The sequence below is a fragment of the Manis pentadactyla genome, chromosome 18 (assembly GCF_030020395.1).
Source record: "Manis pentadactyla isolate mManPen7 chromosome 18, mManPen7.hap1, whole genome shotgun sequence".
NCBI lineage: Eukaryota > Metazoa > Chordata > Mammalia > Pholidota > Manidae > Manis > Manis pentadactyla.
This window is the reverse complement of record NC_080036.1, coordinates 21,912,613-21,934,512: the sequence shown is the minus strand read 5'-3', so window position 1 is coordinate 21,934,512 and position 21,900 is coordinate 21,912,613. Positions and strand designations below refer to the sequence as shown.

Below are 21,900 nucleotides of genomic sequence, written 5' to 3'. Positions count from 1 at the left end.
AACAGATTATATAGACTCGAAACAGTTTTATTTAAACAAGCCAACTGTAAATAAATACCTTTGGGATTAATCAGAATTTCAATAAGGACTGCACATTAGATATTAAGGCATTATTTTTATTTTTGGTAGTTATGCTTATGGCATATGATTTTTTAAAGTCCTTATATGCTTATTGAATTGCGGAAGAATTAAATAATATATTTGGCATTGAAACAAATGCCCCAGAAAAGAAAAAAGTCAGCAGTTCAGATGAAACAAGATAGGCACAATATTGGTATTTGTTGGAGTTGTGTGGGTACATACAATTTTTTGTCCTCTTCTCTCACTTGGTGCCAGTTTAAAATTCCCAGAATAAAACATTCTTTAAACATAGATTATATATCTTACGTAGAAAGAACACAGAAAAACTGTATATGGGCAGATTGATGGAGAGAAGTTGATATATGAATGTAGCTTTTTAATTAGAGAAAACATAAGAAATTCATAACAGTGCCCTTCATTTTCATAACTAATGAATTATCCCTTTGCTTTTTAAATTAACAGCAGATATATGAGGTTTTAAATTATGGACTTAAAGAATTTCTTTATATATACATATTTGTTTTAACTCAGTAAAACTATTTAAAATTTAAGAAAAGTCCATCTTCACTCTGAAACATGCTTTCTTAGTTAACAAAACTCCATCAATTTTTTTTTTTTTGATGGTTTGAATGAACTGATGAAATGGACCAAACACAGCAGAGAATTGTTGAGTCTGTTTTTTTCCTACTGGGGAATCAGATACTCTGCATTTGCTGTAGAAAGGGGAGGTGGGGAGATTTTACAAATTCAATTAATTGCAGATGCAGAATCACACTAGTGGAGAGCTGGTGAACCACTGAATAATTCACTGTTGTTGTCCACCAGACATCTCTGGCCAGTGTGTGGGGATGGGTGGGGTTCAGGCCCTCTCACTCAAGGGCCTTCCTCTTAGTCCTGATGTAAAGCAGACATTTGTGAAAACCCTCCACCCTTTCCATTATTGTCTTCATTTTTCCTGGCCTCTATGTATCCTTCTGATGTATTTCCTACAGTCCTTAGGCCTTGGCAATTTTGAGATCCAGTAACTTTGTAGGAATTGTGACTCAAAGCTGAAGAGTAGGGTCAGAATGACAATCAAGAAAACATGAGTGTTCCTTTCTTAAAATACTGAATCTTTTTCCCTAAGTCACTGTTAGGACCTGCAGAAAGGCCAGGTCACCTGGTGGCTCTGAAGATTAGTAATCAGAAAGGGCTCATATTGTTTAATATCCAGACACTGGAGCCACCCAGAGTTTATTGTTTTCCTTTTGTTTTGAGGTGTGAGTATGTGTGTGTCAGGGTGTGTGTTCAAACCCACGGGCTGGATGCTGAAACACACACAGATGGCCTTGGCCTTCAGCATTCAGCTCTGTCTGCTCCACACCCTGACATTAAAACAAATGTCTTTTGGAATAAGATTCTATTCCCTCTAGATTCCTAGTTGAACAAGAGTTTAAGCTTGTGAATTCTGCTAACTCTAAAAGCCAAAAACGATTAGAAGCAAATCAACCAGGTATTGATGGTTCTCAGCATCATGTTAAACCTTGAAACCTAAAATATAAGCTTGCAGAAGTCAGGGTCACTGAGGTCAACCTGCAGGTTCTACAGCCTGAGATTGTGAACTGACAGTGTTTTCTTGGAGCCCCGTCAAATGCACCCATGCCGAGGGAGGAATGAAGACGAGCTATCGGTAGCAAGTCGATGTAAGTTAAACGTGCTTTTAGAAATTTCAGTTACACATTTTTGCATATATTTTCTCATTTTATCTTCACCATCATTCTGCACATAGAGGCATGAGGCAGTCTGCCTAAGGTCATCTAGTTGTTTCATTGTTTCATTGATTCATTCATTTGCTCACTTACTAATGTGCTCATCATTTACTGTAATCTTATTTTGTGCTGGTCACTGTACCACATGCCTTGAATATATTTGCTAGAAAAGCGAGCATGGCTCTTTCTCTCATGAAACTCATATACTAGTGGAGAACAGAGGTATAAGTCAAGAATAGAAATAGTCACATAAATAATTGAACAATAATAGACTGAGATAAACACCATGAAGGAATGGGATATGTCCTTGGAAAGCATATTACGTGGGAACATGGCAGATTCATCAGGTCATTGAAAGGGTGATGATGAATCTGGGGTGTGAAGAGTGAGAAGGGTCAGCCTGGCCAAAAGGGTTGAGGATGGGCAAGAACATTACAGATAGAAGGCCCATGAAAAGACCCCATAGCTGGAGGGATTTGGGCATTTCAAAAAAACTGAAAAATGGCCAGTGTGGCTGAGGTCAGAGAGCAACTTGGAGAGTGAGCAAGAGGAGAATGCAGAAATGGGAGACTGTAACTCATGCAGGGCCACCTAAGGAATTTTGTCATGACTCTCAGAACAATTGGAATTTGCTGTAAAGATCTCTTGGCTGCCAGATGGACAGTGGTTTGGAGGCAACATCTGTTATTATTATCATCTATCTGATAAAGAGTAGCTGATAGCTTTAACTGGGTTATTAGCAGTGCAGAGGGACCGGTCTGGATGGATTTCAAGATTGTTTAGGGAACAAAATCAAGACCATTTAGTGGTAAACTGGATGTCAGAGTTGAAGGGAATGAAAATAACAAGGACGATTTCTAGTTTTGTGCCCTATGTAAGGGCACAGATTCGAGTGTCATTCACAAAAATAACACCAGAAGAGGGCTGGGGGGAGAGCACAGAGAGATTCCAAGCTTGGTCCTATTTTTAGACATGATAACATCCCTCTGGCATGCAGGCCTCCAAATGGAGATTTTAAAGGACTGGTTGAATGCATGGGTGTGAAGTTCAGAAAAGAGGCTGTGGAAGAAAGACAGACACCTGTGAGTCAGAAGCACGTCGATGATACCTGAAGCTAGGGATGCGGTTACAACTGGCTCGGAGAGTGAGGAAGGAAGGGACCTTGGACCGAGCTTGGAGGAACTCTATCAGGTGGGTTCGGCGCAGGAAGATGAGCCTGTCAGAGCTACTGAGAAAAACAAACTAGAGGGTGAAAGGGTATTCGGAGAACGTTGTGCTCCGGAAGCCACCGGCAGTGTTTCCAGGAGAGTGAACAGTGTCAAATGCTTTGCTCCAGTAACCTGAGGATTGACAAGGTCCCGTTCGGGGTGGTGATATAGCTGGACGCTCCCAGTTGACTTTCAAACATTAAGACTCTCCTTTTGAAAGAACACTTCCACATCTACCTCTAATGCCCGCTCTATTTCTCTCTCTGTCTCTGCACAACACAATTCTTGAAAGAATTTTCTGGGCTTTCCTTCTCTCTCAATTTCCCCTCTTCCTTCTAACTCCTTCACTCTCTCAAACCCAGTTTCTTCCCCGTCTCCTGCTTCACAGACCTGTCCTGCTTTTAGTTCTTCTCTTTGCATTTTATACTACAGTGGAGTTTTGCACAGAAATATTTTAATTTACATATGCAAGTTCATATATATTTCTATTTTTTATGTGCATTGGATGGCCTTACATAGACAGGCCTTTCATACCCCACACGGATAAAAAATCCACTAGTAGTCATTTTCATCAGTTTAAATTTTATATTTACATTGGTGTCATCACCAAGCTTGATGTAAAGTATGAGGTAGGGATTTAGCTTTCTGAAGGTTCTGGTCACCAGGTCCAGTGCAGTGGGGTGTGGGTATTCCTACACCAACAAGCAGTTCTCTGACCCCTTCTAGGTGTCCTGAAATTTAACTCAGTTCTGACACTATCTACCCAGAGACAGCACCAGATCCCACAGGATAAGGTGTCAGCCCTGTAAGACTCCCCCACCCTGCTTCAGATGCCAGTCACAGTCCAGGTGTCACCTGTACTTCTGACTTTAGGGCTATAGATTAGAGGTTCCAATGACCCTATACTTGGGCTCAATTAATTTTCTAGAGAGGCTCACAGAATTCAGAGAAACATATTCCTTGTTAGATCACCAGTTTTTTATAACAGAATACAACTGAGAAACAGCCAGAATTTAGGAAATTCATAGAGCATGGTATGGGAAACGGTACAGAGCTTCTGTGCCCTCTGGGAGCACACCACTGTCCCCACATCTCACGTGTTCACCAACAGGAAGCTCTCCAAATCCAGTCCTTTGGGTTTCCATGGAAGCTCCCTTACAGAGGCATGACGGATTACATCACTGGCTGTTGGTGATTAATCAACTTCTAGTCCCCCTGTCCTCTGGGGAGATCCAGGTGTGGGGCTCAAAGTTCCATTCCTCCAATCACAAGGCTGGTTCCCCTGGCAACCAGGTCCCATCTTTAGGTGACCTAGAGGTATTTCAAAAGTCACTTCATAACGTAACAAAGGACAACTGTATGTCTCTCACCACTTAGGAAATCCCAAGGGTTTTAGAAGCTCTGTGGCAGAAACTAGATGAAGACCAAGTATTTATTTATTATAAATCACAATATCATATTTTATTTGGCTTTAAATTGCTAGATAGTAGTTTCAGAAACATATCCTGAGTGTGTTCCTTACTGATTTGAAGTAGGATTTCTATTGCTTCTCCCTCTTCAGTGTTCTTGAAATGAACTGTTCAAAGCTTTTCTTTTCACCCACAGGCTGAGAGTGACAAATCAAGGAAAACTGGAAAGACCAAACCAGAATATTGAAACAAGTCAACCATCTTGAAAACAAAGACCATTACATTTCTCATATTTTATTGTCCTGGCAGAAATGACAATAAAAAAGAGAAATGGCCTAAAAATGAAGTTTCCTATTGCAATGACATGCACAAGACATACATGTGCACACACACACCCACACAACCCAATACTCTAATTTCATTATCAACCCCTGGAGGTAACAATGTTTTTTGCAGTAGCTTACCTTTTATTCTTTGTTTTTTGACTTGCCTGCAATTTGATTATGTCATATGGGAGACCCGATATCCCAAAGAATTTATTAAACACTTCCTTTCAGCAATCCTGAAATAACTTCCAAATCACTAGCATTAACGTTTCTAGACCAAAGTACTCAACAGTGTTAGTCATTTCTAGCCTCTTCCTTATTTTATTGAGAGTCACTTAAGGGTAGTCCCTTCCCCACCTCCTTGCAGAGTGACGTCCAGAGCACAGAGTTCAGTGCCAGGAAAGGCTGTGCTTGGGTCATCAGTTCCCTTTTATTGAATGCAGTCTATGGATTTGGACAATTATGTATTGACTTGTTCCTATTACTTTGGGCTCATGCAAAATATTTTCACTGCTCTAAAAATCCTCTGTATTCTGCCTATTCATGTCTACCCTACCTTTCAGTCCCTGGCAACCACTGATCTTTTTCTCCGTAGTTTTACCTTTTCCAGAATATCATATAGTTGAAATCAATGGTCTGTAGCCTTTCCAGATTGGCTTCTTTCACTTTTAATATACATTTAAGTTTCCTCCATATCTTTTCATGACTTGACAGCTCATATGCATAGAGTAAGTTTTGGAACTTAACAAAAAACTCTCCTTTTCCCAAATGTTTCCTTTACCTAAGTCTCTGGAACTTCTGTTGTAAATTGGGGTAGAGGGTTACCAGTATTAGGAATATTTTTTAAGAGACATGTAAATGGGAGAACAGTACACAGTGTACTTACATCCACTGAGGATAAGCACACAATGTACTTATATCCACTGAGTTTATCTGATTCACTTACAATCTGGGCTGCTCTGAGGCTCTAAGAGCCCAGAGAACTCAGCAGGAAACTGTCTGTAGTTGAACCTGAGTAAAAAACTCTGTATAAAAATGTATTTAAAAAAAACTAATGATTTTCAAAAACCATTTTCCCAGCTGAATTATATTAGAATTTCTGGCTTGGTTTCCAGTTTCCTTTGGGGAAGAAAATTAAAAAAATTTTTTGAATACAAGGAGTAAAATCGAAATACAATATAGTCGCATATCACATGGATACACATGTATTTTGTATTTGTATTTATGTTTGTATTGCCATAAAACTCACTTTCCAGTTCCACTCACCAAATGCCCACCCTGAAGAAGCACAGATACACGTGTAGGCAGTAGTGTCTTCCTTCTGTGAGGAGCAGACACACAGGTAATTTTGAGGCAAGGAAGATGTGCAAAGCATTAAAAAAAATAAAAGTAAAAAAAGATGAAATGGGTGAGCCAAGAGACAAAGAGCTATGCATAGAATATATTAATGAGCTAAATGACCACATGGACACAGTGCTAGAGCTTAAAGGGAGAGAAAATCTTCCTCATTTCCTGGTGGTAAAATATTCAGTACCTCATAAGACTTTGTGACCTTGTGGAAAGAACATAATCTTTCTCCATTTTGGTTTCCTCACCTGTAAAACTAAAATAATAGCAACTAACCTCAATGGATAGTGATAGTGAGGTAAAGAGTTAAGTGATCAGTTAATAGCAGTAATATTATTATTATTAACTGAGGAGATGATATTTTACAGAAGCCTTCCTGGATAGAGAATACTTAAAGAAGTTTAGGAAAATGGTAAAGAAAACTCTGTGGAGATAGCCAGGGATGGAAAAAATGGAGGTAAAAAGGGGGTATTGTGTATCATCAGGTTGTCATCTTGTTACTAATGCTTGGTTTGTGTGGTTAGGAAGAAATAAGAAAGGAAGCTAGTTTGAGAACAGTGTCTATATATTAATGATATAGCTTTGCAATTTACTCAGGATATTTTCTTAAATTACCAGGAAGAATTGTGGAATAATGGAAATGGATAAAACATTGATTCTCAGGTGTTCTGTTTAGTCATCATTCTGTTTAATGTTCTGATCATATAGAGGCCTGAACCTTTGAGCCATTTTCTGAATCTCTAAGTTATAAAAAGCCTATAGTAATGCAAATGACCTTGTCCTAGAAATGCAAATGAATTCTGTCTCATAAATACAATTGGTTATTGCCCTGTGACTATTGACAAGTTTTGTATTTATTTGTAAGATTATTTCACTATATCAGCACATATATATGGCTGTATTGCTTGAATTCTCCCCTAAATAGTAGTAACATCTTATGGGTTCCCTCACATCTAATGATGAAGAAAATTTTTGCACATATTCATTTTATATTTGTTAAAAGTCACATTTTAGCTTCTTGAGATATGTATATTGAACACCTCAAAGGCATTTTGTTGAGCATAATTCCTTCCTTCTATTCATTCTGGCAGGGGGTGTTGGGTGGGTAAAAATGACAGTGGAGGGGAGGAGTCTGTTAGTAGTCTTTTTGCCAAATTATCCTATGCTCTCTTAGTTACAAAAATAAAGTTTTAAATTGAGATCTAGAACCATGTTTCTCAAAGTGTAGTCTGCTGAAGAATAGCATCTACATCTGGGAATTTTCTGGAACTGGAGAATCTTAGGCCTCACCCCAGACCTACTGTATTGGAATCTTTGTTTTAATAACGTCCGTAGGTGATCTGTAATCCCATTAAAAAGTGCTGATCCAGAACAGGGAGACCACACCAATTCTCAGCTTTGGTGACTTTCTGCTTCCTAGCGCCTGCCTGAGACTGAGGTTCAAAGTCCATGCAGACAGCAGTGATAAGAAAAGGCACAAACCAGGAAACCTTCATTTTTCTTTAAATTAAAGAATGGGCATTGGTCTTGAATGAGCACAGAGACAAAAGCAATGGGATATATAGTTAGAGAAACACAGATAGATAATCTCCTAGCAGTCCCAGACTCTTTGGTTGATGCAATTTGTCCTCATTTCTCATTGGTTCAATTATGCTCGAGACCTTGGCCTTGTCCCCTATCTTTGGCTCTTCCTGCTCTTGAATCTGAGATGTCAATTTGATATCAATTTGATACTCCACCTGATACTTTCAAGGAATTTGCTGCCACTGTCTCTGTGACTCTTTCTGGTGCTGGTAGACTGAATTAGGCTGTCCTTGCCCTGGCTTGGCCTCCAGACCCATGTCTGGAGACTGATCTCAGCCTCCCAAGTGGAGGACACCACTGTGACCTCTAGGGTCATAGTTCAAGCGGCAAAGGCACTTGTAGAAATCAGCTGTGGCTCCCAGAGACAAGAGCAAACACATAAATCACTGGTCTCTTCACATAAAATTATTTGACTTTTAGTATTACCTTAGACAAGAGTTTCTCAACTTTGGCACTATTACTATTAGCATTTTGGGTGAGTATTTCCTTTTTCTGGAGGGTCTGTCCTGAGCATTGTATGCTATTTGTTAGCATCTCTGGTCTCTATCCACTACAGACCAGTCTATATGAAGTTTCACTTGCCTAATACAAAATGGAAATTAGAAGTGTTTATTTGACATGGTTATTGTGGTGCTTAATTGAGATTTACAAGTAAAGCACATAGCACAGGATCTAATACAACCCACGGTCCCCATTGTGACAACCAGCAACATCACCAGACATTGCTAAATATCCCCTCGAGAGGTAGGAAAAATTGACCTTGGTTGAGAATAACTGTCTTAGACATTTATCTCTGTGTGCCAGGGTGCCATTATTTACAACTCTAACCTTGGCAACAATTAAGAAATCCCAGCATCTGACCTGGGGGCTCAAAGAAAGAAAGCTCATGCCAGTCCCCACTACACTTCTAGTCTGGGTTCCTGGGTGCAGAGCAAAATAAAAACTCATCAGTTTTGTTTTGTTTTACTGCTTGCTTTAGGGGGAAAGCAAAGTGATCTGGGTGTGCATGAGAAAATAGAAACATGTATTTAAATAACACAATTAGATAGAGAACTTGCATGCAGTTAGATTGAAGAATGTCTGGTTTAACATGCACTTGGCATAACACAGCCAGCAGGTTGCAAATTATGGGATATAAATTTCCATTATCAGGTCTGGATAACATATTTCTTGCACTTAAAGACCCAGGTTTGAGGGCTGGTGGGAAGTATGTAAATTGTTCGGTGGTTTAGCTATGGCTTAACATTTTCTACCCTGATTTTTTATGGCTGCTGCATTTCCATTTTTTCAATGGCTCTTTTTTCTAGTATGTTGCTATCATGATCTCTGCCATGGGCTATCAGCAGAGCAGGGAAAATAATTTCATAGTCCTAGAAAGGCTGGAGAAAGCAGAGATGGGATTCAGCCTGGGCACACCCTCTGCAGTGACTGGGAAAACTGTGGAAGCTGTTTTCTCACTGGCTGGAAGTGAAGAGGGCAGTGTCTGCTCATTTCCCAGTTCCTACCTGACCTTCTGACTCTTTCTAAAAATCATTAATCACATGAACATTTTAAACTTTCTGTGTGTGTGTGTGTGTGTTTTAACTCAGTTCAGTATTTTCATATTTATCTGGCCTTTATTTTTACCAGTAATCTCTGTGCTTTAGTTCATACTCTAGTGTACCACTTAACTTGAATATTAAGTTTAACTTCTTACCAGGGTGATCTTCAAAATATACAAAATTAGGGAGGCGTGACTAGATGGACGCTTAACCCAGGAGCAGATACTGGAGATTCCTGCTGTGCCCAGTGTTAACTATTGAGTCACTGGATCATGAAAAGCAAAGAGGTGAAGGGGCCAAGGGGAGGTCAAAGTTCAAAAGGAAGATGACTCAGATTAGGGTCTGGATCAGTGGCAGTACAGGATAGTGTTAGAGTAGCAGATTTACCATTGGTATGGAAGTATTTTGATCTCCTAATGGCTGTAGACTGTGTATCAAGCCTGGTGAAGTTTGAGTTGCCTAATACAAAATGGAAATCAAAAGTGTTTATTTGACATGGTTATTGTGGTGCTTAACTGAGAGTCACAGGTAAAGCACATAGCACAGGATCTGACATCGCCATCAATATTGGCTAATTTTATCACCCTGCTATTGCCTGTTCCCTCTTTTTATGCTGCCTTGAGTCTTATTCCATCCACTGTCTACTCTGTATTTCTCATTCTATTTCTCCATTCTTTTCTTGTTATTTAGAATAGTCTCATGTCTCTCATTCTGTTTTTGTCCTTTTACATTTCCCTATTACATTTCTGTCATGTATTTTGTCATGCATGTCATTCAAATTTGTGTAAGAGTGGATGCATATGAATGAATGAGATAGAAAACACAAGCAATTTTTAAAATAATGAAGCCCTGCAAGTGCAATGAATAGAGTGGGAGATTCATTGGCATCAGTGGGATTCTGTCTTTCTGTTGAGTTCTGTGTCTAGGAAAACTCAGGTATCTGTGTGAAGGAGTTCTGCGGGTTGGGAGGAAGGAGACCTAAAGGAGGATATTTGCAATGTCATGTCAGGCCAGAGATTGAACGATGGGCAAATAACTTATGTGTCCTCAGACTTGAGTCAGATACCAACAGGGAGGAAGGGCTAGGCAGTGAAACTGAGGAAGTATTGTTACAGGGGGCTCTGTGAAACCTAGGGAGTAGGAGCAAAGAACCTAAGCTCCAGTGACAACGTGCAACCCCAAGCTGGAGACAGGGTCCTTCTCTCTACTTCAAGCAGCTCCCAGTACAACTCTTGAATTGAGGTGATGGCAGAAGGGAGGGCATAGACACAAGAACACCTGCAGATGTGTTCTTGAGACCACCGGGAGAAGATGTGTCAGGCAGAGCTGAGGTATTCCTATGGAAGGTACTATGGTCAGATGCTGTCTCCAAGCCTTTCGTAGGAGTAAGCATGACTGTAGAGATCAGAATAGAAGATCCCAGGAGGACTGCTTGTTAGCCCCCGGAGACATTCGAGGTACCTGGGGGTTTGCAATGAGTGGTAAGTCAGGAAGGGCAGTGCAAAGAAGCAGAAGACATATTGGAAAGTGTGATCTAGCTGATTGCCTTGTTAGCACGAACGTCAACTCATTTGTATGTATAGGCCCGTTATGGAGGTGGAGACAGAAGAGAAAATTTATGCTGATTCTTGTTTCTAACCCCAGAAATCAGAAATCACTTTGTGTGGGGAGAGGCCAGGGACTCTGCATCTTAAATAACCACCCTCCCCTCCTTCAAGATCCTTGGAATACAAACAGTGGCTCCATGAACCACACACAATGAAACACAGGACTAGAGCCATGAGACGCGCATCCAAGAGAGAAATCACTCATCTGCTTCTTTTCCTTATTTAGTAATTTTTTTCTCCAGTGTTATTGAGAAATAATTGACGTACATAGAGAACACTATTCTGAGGGCTCTTGGAAGTGAAATTATTAAAAGAGATGGGGCAGAGGAGGGACTTAAGTTGGTTGAGTTCCAAACACAAGCCAGCCAGTAGTTGTTGGAAGAAGTAATCTTTTAAAGCTCTCTTTAACTGTAAAATGTGAACTTTCCTTGACCTTTTGAGATGGATTGATGGTATGGATATTGATGACATCTTTGAGTATAAGTAAAAAATTAAGAATAGAACTGGCATATGATCCAGCAATTCCACTGCCATGTATTTATCTGAAGAAATAAGAACATTAACTCAAAAACATATCTGTACCCCCAGATTCATTGCCAACACAAGGAAACAATTTAGGAGTCCACCAATGGGTGAATGGATAAAGAAAATGTGATCTATCTAATGGAAACATAGGTAGGAATATTATTCAGCCATAAAAAAGAAGGAAATTCTGCCATTTGTGACAACATGGATGGACTTTGAGGGCATTATGCTACGTGAAGTAAGTCAGACAAAGAAAGACAACTACTGTATGACCTCACATATATGTGGAATCCAGAACAAACAAATCCAATTCATTGATACAGAGAACAAGGGATAGGGAGTAGGCCAAGTGAGTCAAAAGGTACCAATGTCCAGTTATTAAATAAATATATCCTGGGTATATAATTGTATAGCATGGTGACTATAGTTAATAATATTGTTATTATTATATATTTCCAAGTTGTTAAGAGAGTAAATCTTAAAAGTTATCATCACAAGAAAAAAAAAATTTTAACTGTGTGATGGTGGATGTTAACTAGATTTATTGTGGTGATTATTTCATAATACATATAGCTGTCAAATCATTATATTGTAATACCTGAAATTAATATAATGTTATATGTCAATTATACAAAAAAAGTATGTGCAGATTGCTAAAATTTAAGTGTTATTTTCATCCTTTCTATGTTGACTAAAGAGACAATATCACTCATTTTATCTGTTTCTTCTGATACCTGGCATTAGATGACTATTAGGACAATGAAGGAAGTTCATTGTCCAGACTCGATTTCCATGGGGTAGTGGAGAAAACCCTCCAGTGGGCTGGAGGTGGTAAGGTCTGAATCCAAGATGAGGCTTTTCCACTTGCTAAGCAGGATCTCAGACAAAACAGGTCTCTGCACTTAAGTTTCTTGCCAACAAAATGAAGGAAGCATCCTAGATTGTATTTCATGTTGCTTTGAGATCTGGCGTTGCACACATCTCGGAAGTCATTCCTTCATGGCCTTTAATCAGCAATCAGAATGCGTGATCACAATCTCCCATTACAAGCAGAAAACCAATACCATCCTGCCATAAGTCTGTCCCATTTCAGGGGAGGGTGGAGGAGGAGGTGGGGGGAAGTGGGGGTTGTACTTGGGAGGGAGAGAGGCTATCTTTCTCAGCTGCTTTTATGATGAGGAAATAATTACTTAATGGCCGGGCAATTTGTGAAGCATCTGCGGGTGGTGTGGGGATACAGCTGTTGGAAAAAGAAAAAAGATCGGGCTCTTTCTTTTCTACATCCCAGAGTCGACAAATGAGCAATGTAGTTTTAAAATATATGAGTATCTCCTAGTGAGGAACATTCTTTAGACTCCTTTGATGAGTAAGGGTCTGACGGGTTGATGAAGTTTCAAAGTTGACGTTTTAGGACTAAATCCTCAAAGAATGAGAATCTGACAGAAATAGAAATTCATAGGAAATTTACAGCAGCTCCCCTCCATGATATTGCTATAATCGATGGTCATTACTTCTATCCCCTGGGGTAATATAAAATCAAAGCAATAACGTGTCTGAGTGACCCTCCTTTTGTTCCGGGCCACTGGGTGCAGAACAAAAGATGCTTCCATTCCAGGCAAGCAGGGTGTCTGGTCAGTGCAGAAGGTGATGATGGCTCCCTCGCTACGTATTTGTGGGCAGGTAACTGGACTACAGGACTTCAGACATTTTCTCATGTGATTCTCAGAGCCATTTGGGGTGGTTTCATGGTCACTATGCAGATGATAAAACCAAAGTCCAGTTGACTTTCTTGCTTAAGATCACCCAACATTGATGTCTGAAATCATGTTGAGAAGTTGCAAAAGTGGTTAAGGAACAGATTTTGAGACTGCCTGTGTGAGCCCAGAATTGCCACGATCTGATTTGGGGTGACTTAGGCCTTTGGAATTTAGTTTCCACAGCACAGTGCCCAAAAGATTATGAGCTCAATTCAATGGCAAAAACTATTATTAATTCTGTCTGACTTCAAAATCTTTGCTTTGTTATTATATTTTCTATGCTGAAAGAATTACAGGTTTGCAGGAAAATCTTTAAATAAAGCAAATAAATAAATCTAGCCAGAAGAAATATACTTTCTATTGAAAAATAGTATGTGTTGGCTTCCCTAACATTACATTTCTGTGAAGAAAGAAACATTAAGTCAAGTGGAGTGTAATTCTGACTTCTTTCTGAAGATGGCCATCAAACAGCTTTTCCTCTCCTCTCGACTCTGAGTATTAAAGCGTGAATTGTCAATGGTCCAAGCAAGACCCATGTAGTATCTTGCCTCCTTTTGAGAAGTTGCAGGAATCTATCTTCCAATAAATTCCCCCTAAAAGGAAGGAAATAATAACCTAATCTCATCAACTCCAGATTGAACATGATCTGCTATATTACAAATCTGCTTAGCCAAAGAGCAGCTCTCCTGGCTTGCCCTTCACCAGCTGTCTAAATATTTCTTAGCTCCTAAACCTGTCTTACTCTCACTTCCTCTACAAATCCTGCCCCAAGGCCCTTAGGCTACACTGACCTCTTCCTTCTTTCCAGGCTTTCTTAATCAATATTTGTTCCTTGAGATTGGGGATCATAGTAGAAGTCATTTTTGGTTCCTGCAGCGTTCAGCATGACAAAGGAACACTCAAGAAGGATGAATACACACTCAATTTTCAAACTCTGGAGCTACTGTTTTCATAGGTGGAATTGCTTCTCCCTCAAAAGCCTTATTTATTAATATAGTTGAAGCTACATGAAGTCCTGATGTATCACTGACAGTGAACAGGCTTAGGTTCTCATCTTGGCACTGCCAGTTCCTCTTTGTGTGACCTCAACTTTTAATCTGTACAATGGGCACGATAATACCTACTCTAAAGTTTGTGGGGCAGATTAAATTACATTTAAAACACCAATTTTTGATATATAATAAATGCCATTTTCTTACTGTGTTCATTCTTATAATGATCACTATTGCAAGCCCCTTGTCTGTACTGTACAAAGTATTCTCAAGAAATATGTATACGTTTGGTTTGTTAACATATTTGCAAAGCTATTGGTAATCTAGAGCTGCACCTTTCAGCAAGGTTTTAAACAATATATTAGTTGCCAAGGCAATGGAGATCAAAATGTGACAAGATACCATCAGGCCTTTGGGGGAGCAACAGAGATACTCAATATTTCTCTTAGTTTAAGAGAATCAAATGTCACAGCTTGCCACCTGTGAGATCCCGTATTTTTGGGTGGGAATAACTTAGTATGGCTCAGAAAACCAGCAAGTGGTTACCTAAAATAAGTTGGTAGTTTTCACAGATCCTTGGAGAAGATTCATAATGCACTGGAAATATGGGAAACAATATTTCTCCAACTGTAGCAAGCAACAGAATGACCTGAAGGGCTTAGGTAAAATGTAGATTCCTATTGTGAAGAAACAAACTTGCTGTTTGATGACTAACAACCTGCAAAGTTTCTGATTCAGTGTATCTAAGGTAGAGCCCTAGAACTTGCATTTCTAGCAAGTTCCCAGGTATGCTGGTGCTGAAGGTTCCCTGACTACTTGGAATACGACGTCTCCCAAACTTTGGGGTGTTGATCTCCTGCCTCCAACCTTCAAGGCATTCAGCTTTTGTCCTTTTCTTCCTAGAGACAGTATTTTCCTGAAATATCCAGGAAGCAATGCCTTCACTAAGCAAGTACCTTAAGAAGGTTAAGTAAGAAGCTTCAGTGACTAATTTACCATAATAAATTGTCTGTCCCTAAAGTGAAAGAAGAGACTTCTAAGTAGTTGAAAATGAAACTCTTCTCTTAAGGAGTTTACTGTACTGTACAAAGTATTCTCAAGAAATACGTATACGTTTGGTTTGTTAACATATTTGCAAAGCTACTGTGACTCCTGTCCCCTTCAGCAGACTGATCAACCAAACGTTCATTGCCCTCTCTCTTCTGTCTTTGAACAGACATGTGGACATGATCCATCAACTAACTTAGATCCTCTTACATATCAAAACCATGCCTGATCAATTCCAAGTTATCCCTTCCACCTTCAGATGGCCTCAGTCCATTAGGGTGGTTTTCTTTCTTCTGCCTCTGATCGCACCCCTGCTTTCTTCCCATCCTCAGTAGCCCAGGGCACTGAAACTCCAGTGTGTCTTGTCCAAATCATGACCCTTCCATCTGGGGGATCTCCACATGTTTTCCTTCCTGCTTTCATATCACAAACTTCATGAAAGACATCCAAGGGGAGAGAGCGGCAGGGTGAGGTGATGTTTAAAAGTAAGACAAGATGAGGAAGTGAGAATTGGGGTAGGGGAAAAGCACAAAGCTTGAAAGAAGAAGAAATTTTACAATAGGGAGTAACCCATGAAGAAAGAAAGTGGAAATCAAGAAGTCTTTCAAATTCTGTTTCCAAGTAATCTTCCCAATGTTCATATTAGTCTTTATATCAAAGTCTAATCAAAGGAAAGGAAATCATTAAAGAGAAGATTATCATATGAATATATTCCATACAATGGGAATAACCACTACTTATTGATCACCTGCAGAAGGCTGGATAAATAAAGGGTGATATTTCTCAACATCAGGTGCATCCCAGAATCACCAAGGGGGGCTTTAAAAAACCCTAATACATAGTCCTGATGCTAGACCTATATGTCAGAATCTCTTAAGGTAGGATCCAGTATATTTAAAGTTATGTAAGTTTTTACAATGTGCAGCCAAGGTTGAGAACCATTGTCAGCAAAGGTTGGAGCCAGTTCTTATTGGCTCCCAGGAGTCAATTGTCATATTTTCAGGAATTTTATGAGTTAAACATATCAGTCACTTGAAATTGATCACAGTGAGAATATTTTCCCCATGGAAATTGGCAAATGCTATCAGTCAGTTACTTATCAATCTGGAGAGCAGGCTACTAATCATTTATAAACAACCACTGATCCTAAGGGGATGAAAGAAGAGTAAAGGAATGACAGGAGACACCTTTAATAATCACACCAAGACAACTATCTTGAACCAGGAAGTATGACCACCTCCAGGTGGTTACACATAGGATATCAATCCTGACAACACCGGTGAAAGAGAGTTGTCATAATAACCATTCAATGATGAATCAACAGAGGTTCAGAGTTTAAGTCTCTCAATTTCATTCACACCAATCGCAGTTCAAAGGAACCACAAACAATGAGATCAACCTGACTTCACTAAGCCCACCATTCAGTGGTGACCCTGGAAATACCACTGGTTGCTGAGGAGTAGAAATGAGCAGAGAGTTTTTATAAAAGCAGATTCTCATTCATGCCAGAGAATTTATGAGTAGTAATAACCTAAAATAGAGGGTTTAGATAGAATTTACTTTAACATATATAATCATTTAGAAACGTGGAGTGTAGAGATGTGGTCCTAAGGTAATAAAAACAGGATATATATTCTACTGAAAGGTACTGAAAGAGGTTTTTACACTCTGTGTAAAAAAATCAGTTAATGCTTGATGTTTAGGAGAGAAATCAAGGGTCATCTGGATATTAGGTATTTGTACTCCAGATGGGCATACTGAGAGATGAGACACACCCACACACACCCACACCCACACACACCCACACACACCCACACACACACAGGGAGAGAGGGAGGGAGGGAGGGAGGGAGAGTAGAAGGCAGGCAGTACTGAGATGAGACAGAATGATGAGGATCTGGTTACATTTCTCTGATCAGCCAACTCTTCTATTGAACACAGTACATATTTCAAACCATGTTCACTCTATAATCTCACTCCACATTCTACCCAGTTTTTAGCAGTTGAACTTCCAAGTAAAACTAAAAGTTGTTTTATTGGAAGTCTTGATTCTTAACCTACACACTCGCACCTGTGTATGCATTCTACCTTCCTTCTTCCTGTTATACTGATGGACCCATTCCTCCTCTGCCTCAAGTCATCTTTCCCCTCTCAGCCTTGAATTCTCACACATCTCTGCATCCATGCATCATCAGGATCTCTCTCATCCATTTCTCTTTCTCTCTCTTGGGATCCACTCCACTGGGTTTTAAATATCCTTAAACCTCTCCCTCGACAAATCTCACTCAGCCCCACACCCCATCTTTCTTCTTCCATTCGTTGGTGAAGTATCTTGAAAGTGCTGCCTGTTCTTGCTAACTTCATTTCATTGTCTCCTGTTCTCTCTTCAACATGATCAAATCTCACTTCTGCCTTCTCTTGCTCTCATCATTCCACCAAAAAAGTTCTTGGTAAGATCACGATAAAATCTTCATTTTTACTACGTTTATCTAACTGATACTTCTTATTCCTCAATTTAGGTGAACTCTCAGTAGCACTGGACACCACTGGCAGCCTTCTCCCTTTGGCATCATGGTTAACACTCATGGTTTTCCTCCTAAGTTATTTACTGCTCCTTCTCTGCATTGTTTGAAAGTTTGCCCTCTTCTACGTGGCTACCAAATGCTGTTCAAAATGTGGTCTAAGGTCTCCTCTCTCTACCCCAGAGTTTCTCAACTTGGACACTGTTGGTATTTGAGGCTGGAAAATTCCTTCTTTGGGGAAGAAGGGGTTAATCCCGTGCACTGTGGGTGGTTTACAAGAACACCCGACCTCTCCCTATAGCTGCGTCCCCCTAGTTGTCACAAAAAAATGTTTCCAGTTGTCCAATGTCCTGGGAAGCAGGGAAGGACAAAATCACCCCCAGCTGAGAACCACTGCTCTACTCTATTCTTAGGTGAGCTCATTCCTTTTGAAACAGGGCTATTTTATTTTTAATGTCAGAGGGATTTCCCTTAACAAATTTTAAGTGTAGTCTGCTATATTGTTACATTGTCATTTGTCTTAAATATCTTTATTTCAATTTCATTTTTAAAGTATACTTTCCTGGGCATAATATTCTAATTTAGAAATCATTTTCTTTTGTATCCTTGAAGATATCATTCCACTGCTTACTACTCTTGTTGTTTTTGAAATGTCAGCTGTAATTATGTTGTTGCAATAATATGTAACCTATCTTAAAAAAATCTTTTCTGCTTTTAAGATTTTTCTCTTTGACTTGATATTTAGCAGTTTCAATGCAGTGTATCTACGCGATTATTTATTTTTATTTATCCTACTTGAACAATGAGTTTCTTGAATCTGTGGATCAATGTCTTTGTTTGCTAAAGAAAACTCTCAGCATTATGTCTTCCTTGCTTCATTCTTTATTTTCTTTTTTCCAGAGGCCTCAATTTTTTCTATTTTTAAAAAAAGGCTAGATTTCACTGCATCTGTTATATCCCTTCAGACTTTTGTGTCCTTTCTGTGCTATAATCTTGGTGATTTCTTCTAATTTGTCTTTTAATTTACAAATTCTCTTATGGGTGTGTCTAATCTAATATAAAATCTACCCTTCAAATGACTGGTTTTGGTTATTATACTTCAGATTAAAAGGTTTAGTTGCTTTCTTTTTATAGATGCTATGCTTTTTCTGTTTCTTCTTATTATTTTTTTTTTGGCATTTTCAAGATGATCTTCTTTTCTCTAAATAATACCACTTACTTTAAAGGCTATTTGACAACTCAAGAGCTAAATATTTTGACCATAAGCTTCTCGTATTAGTTGGTTCTTGTTTGTGGTGTCTTTTGTCCCTTTGTTATCTGGTTATCTTTGACTCTGTGCCAGTCATTTCACATGAAAATTCTTTATAGGAAAAATTTGAATAAATTTGAATACATGTGTTACTCCAAGGAGGGTTTGCATTTGCTTCTCCAAGTTTCCTAAGGGAAGTACTAGTTCAGGTACATCTTAAAACAGATTCCCTATGAAGTCTATGTATTTTGAACCCTGGCTGCAGTTTCTTCCAGGATTGGTTCTCTTGTACCTTCTTATCCTGATTACGCTGTCAGATGTTCCTGTGTGATTGGATCCTGTCAGACTCTCCATCCAGTGTCAGTGCTGGGCTGTGATTTCTGTCCCCTTTGCCCCGTGAAGTCATCAAAAGAAAGTTGATCTTTTAACTTTGCTTTTACCAGTTTTATGGAAATGGAGATAAAAATCATGGAAATAGCATCCATTTTTATGAATCTTTCTTGGTTCCCATTTTTCTCTTCTCTTTTTCTCTTCTTTCCTTCCTTTCTTCTTTTCTTCCACTGTGTCCTGATAATTCCTTACTGTCTTGGAAGCTTTTTGATCATGCTAATACTATTTCCTTATTTTTTGCTGAGCATCTGTTGATTTTTTGCATTGAGTGTTGATCTGTTATTGTTCTCAAACATTTATGTCTTAATAAGTAACAATTTGTAACGTAAAAATACAGTTATTTTCATGTATTTTATCTTTCTCCTCCCTTTTCTAAGTATGCTGCCAAAATTCAGTGACAGAATATGTTTTGTTCTCCATACCTCCAATACCTCCCGTAGCTAACCTTGTGTATCACATATAGTAGTTTCTAAATAAAGGCCTTTGGATCAGCACACTTTTATCATCTGTAAGACAGGCAAAATAATATCCACCTTGTTGGTTTGTTGTAAGGTTTATTTAGAGATATATAATAAGCATTTCTATAAGAAAGTAATTATAGATTATTGTAGATAAGTTTCAACAAATGTCATGAAATAACTGCCATGTATGTGACTGATTACATCACCTGCTGAGTCTATTCTACTTTGTATGTCTTTGTTGCTTTAAAAATACTGAGAGGCCACTCTTCTTATAGCTTTGACTTTATACTCAGACATTTGAAATCTTGAGCAACCAATACTAATTTATCTTTGCTGTGACAGAGATAGCCTTTCCAGGAAACATCATAAATATTTGCTGTCAGTTTGAATTTATTTTCTTTTCAGTGGTTCTGTTTTTTAAGTTTTTCAGTATTGATGGTAAGAAGCCAATTTCTAGATGTGAATACTATGTCAAGTATTTGTTTTTCTAATATTTAGAACTCAAAGTAGCCAGAATGTATTTTAAGAAAAGACTTCTGTCTATGTCTTATTTTTTTCCCCATTAGTGTTTGGAGAGTATGGTGGGAGATGAAAGAACAGAGTTATCACTCTATCTTGACCCAGCATGGTAAGGACCACTATAGTGATAGACGTGAAGGAGCACGTGGCTGGGGTGAGTGATTCATGTGTCCCAGCTTCACCCTGGGCTTCACCATCTACTGGTGATTCTGCCAATTCTTTGCTCTCTGCAATTATTTGCAAATGTGGGGATGATAAACATTGCTTTGGATCCAGAAGTGTTCACACCTTATTTTGCTCAGCCCAGGAAATTATTGAACATTATAGCACGATGAAGAAGATGACGGCTATATGAATCTTACAGTCTGAAACAGGACCAACAGTTTGTTTGTTGTAAGGGACTCAATACCAGTCCCTCTTGCCACTAAAGTTATTCATTTTTTCTTATATGAAATGCATTTTTTTTAGTACTCAATATTTTCCCTTCCTGATCTAACATTTTTCACTCTATAACAGAATATAAAATGGGCCTTTTCTATATCAGTTTTGGCGGAAGCTACAAAGATCAAGAATAAAACAATAGCTTCTAGTTGCCCCAGTCGGAAATACTAAACTACTAACAGCACTCAAAAAAGTGTTTCTTAATGGAGTACTAAGAGTATTTCAAGAGAGAAAGTCTAGCACTGCCCTGTATTTTTCAGGAGTTTGACATCTTAGCTCCATCCTCCTAGCAAACTTGCAACAGAACCTCTTGGTTAAAATGCCAAAGTTAAAATGTACCTTACATATTTCCAAGTACACGCAAGAGGGCAGTAATCCTTCCTGTTGAGAACCACTTCCAGGCTGACCATCCACTACCAGAGTGAAAACAGTTTGAAATTAAGTAGGAGACAGAATTTCTCTGAAGGGTGTGTACCATCCACATTCCCAAAGGACAAGAATACATGGCTCCTCCTTCACCTGTATCAGAGGAGAGGCTGGGAGAGCCCTTGGAAGCCCTGCCATCTCTCCTATGAGAACCATGACAACTAGTATGAGATGTGTCCTGAGTCACTTGCGGCAGCATACAGGAGAAGCAGAGGGAGAGAGCTCAGTTGAAAAACATGTTTGTCCAGTTGGGAAGACATTTTGCATAAGCATTTCTATTACATTGTTCAAGGAAATTTCAGGGGTAAAAATGTGTCCTGAATCTTCAAGGAATCATTTGTGAATTTATTATTCTAAAGAGTCACTCTTTTAAAAAAAACTGTCTTATTTTGGTACAGTATATATGACATAAAATTTACCATTTAAATCATTCTTAAGTGTGTAATTTTGTAGTATTAATTACATTCACATGGTTCTGAAGCCATCAGTATCATCTTTCTCCAGAACTTCTTAATTTTCTAAAACTAAAACTGCATTCTGATTGAACACTAACTCTCCACTTCCCTATCTCCTCAGACTTTGGAAACCACCGCTCTACTTTCAGTCTAAGAATTTTACTACTCTATGTACCTCTTATAAATGGAATCATCCAATATTTTCCTCTTATACCTGGCTCATTTCACCTGGCATAATATCTTCAAGTTCATCTGTGTTGTAGCA

The 21,900-nt window shown here is 38.9% G+C and overlaps 1 long non-coding RNA gene across 1 annotated transcript in view; it reads left to right on the top strand.

Moving 5' to 3' along the window:
- LOC130681485 (uncharacterized) overlaps positions 1 to 4,762 on the top strand; it is a 203,478-nt gene extending 198,716 nt beyond the window's left edge. The window contains exon 3 of the long non-coding RNA XR_008994665.1: positions 4,643 to 4,762. This is a non-coding gene — a long non-coding RNA (uncharacterized LOC130681485). The remainder of the gene's footprint in view (positions 1 to 4,642) is intronic.
- The last annotated feature ends 17,138 nt before the right edge of the window (positions 4,763 to 21,900 follow it).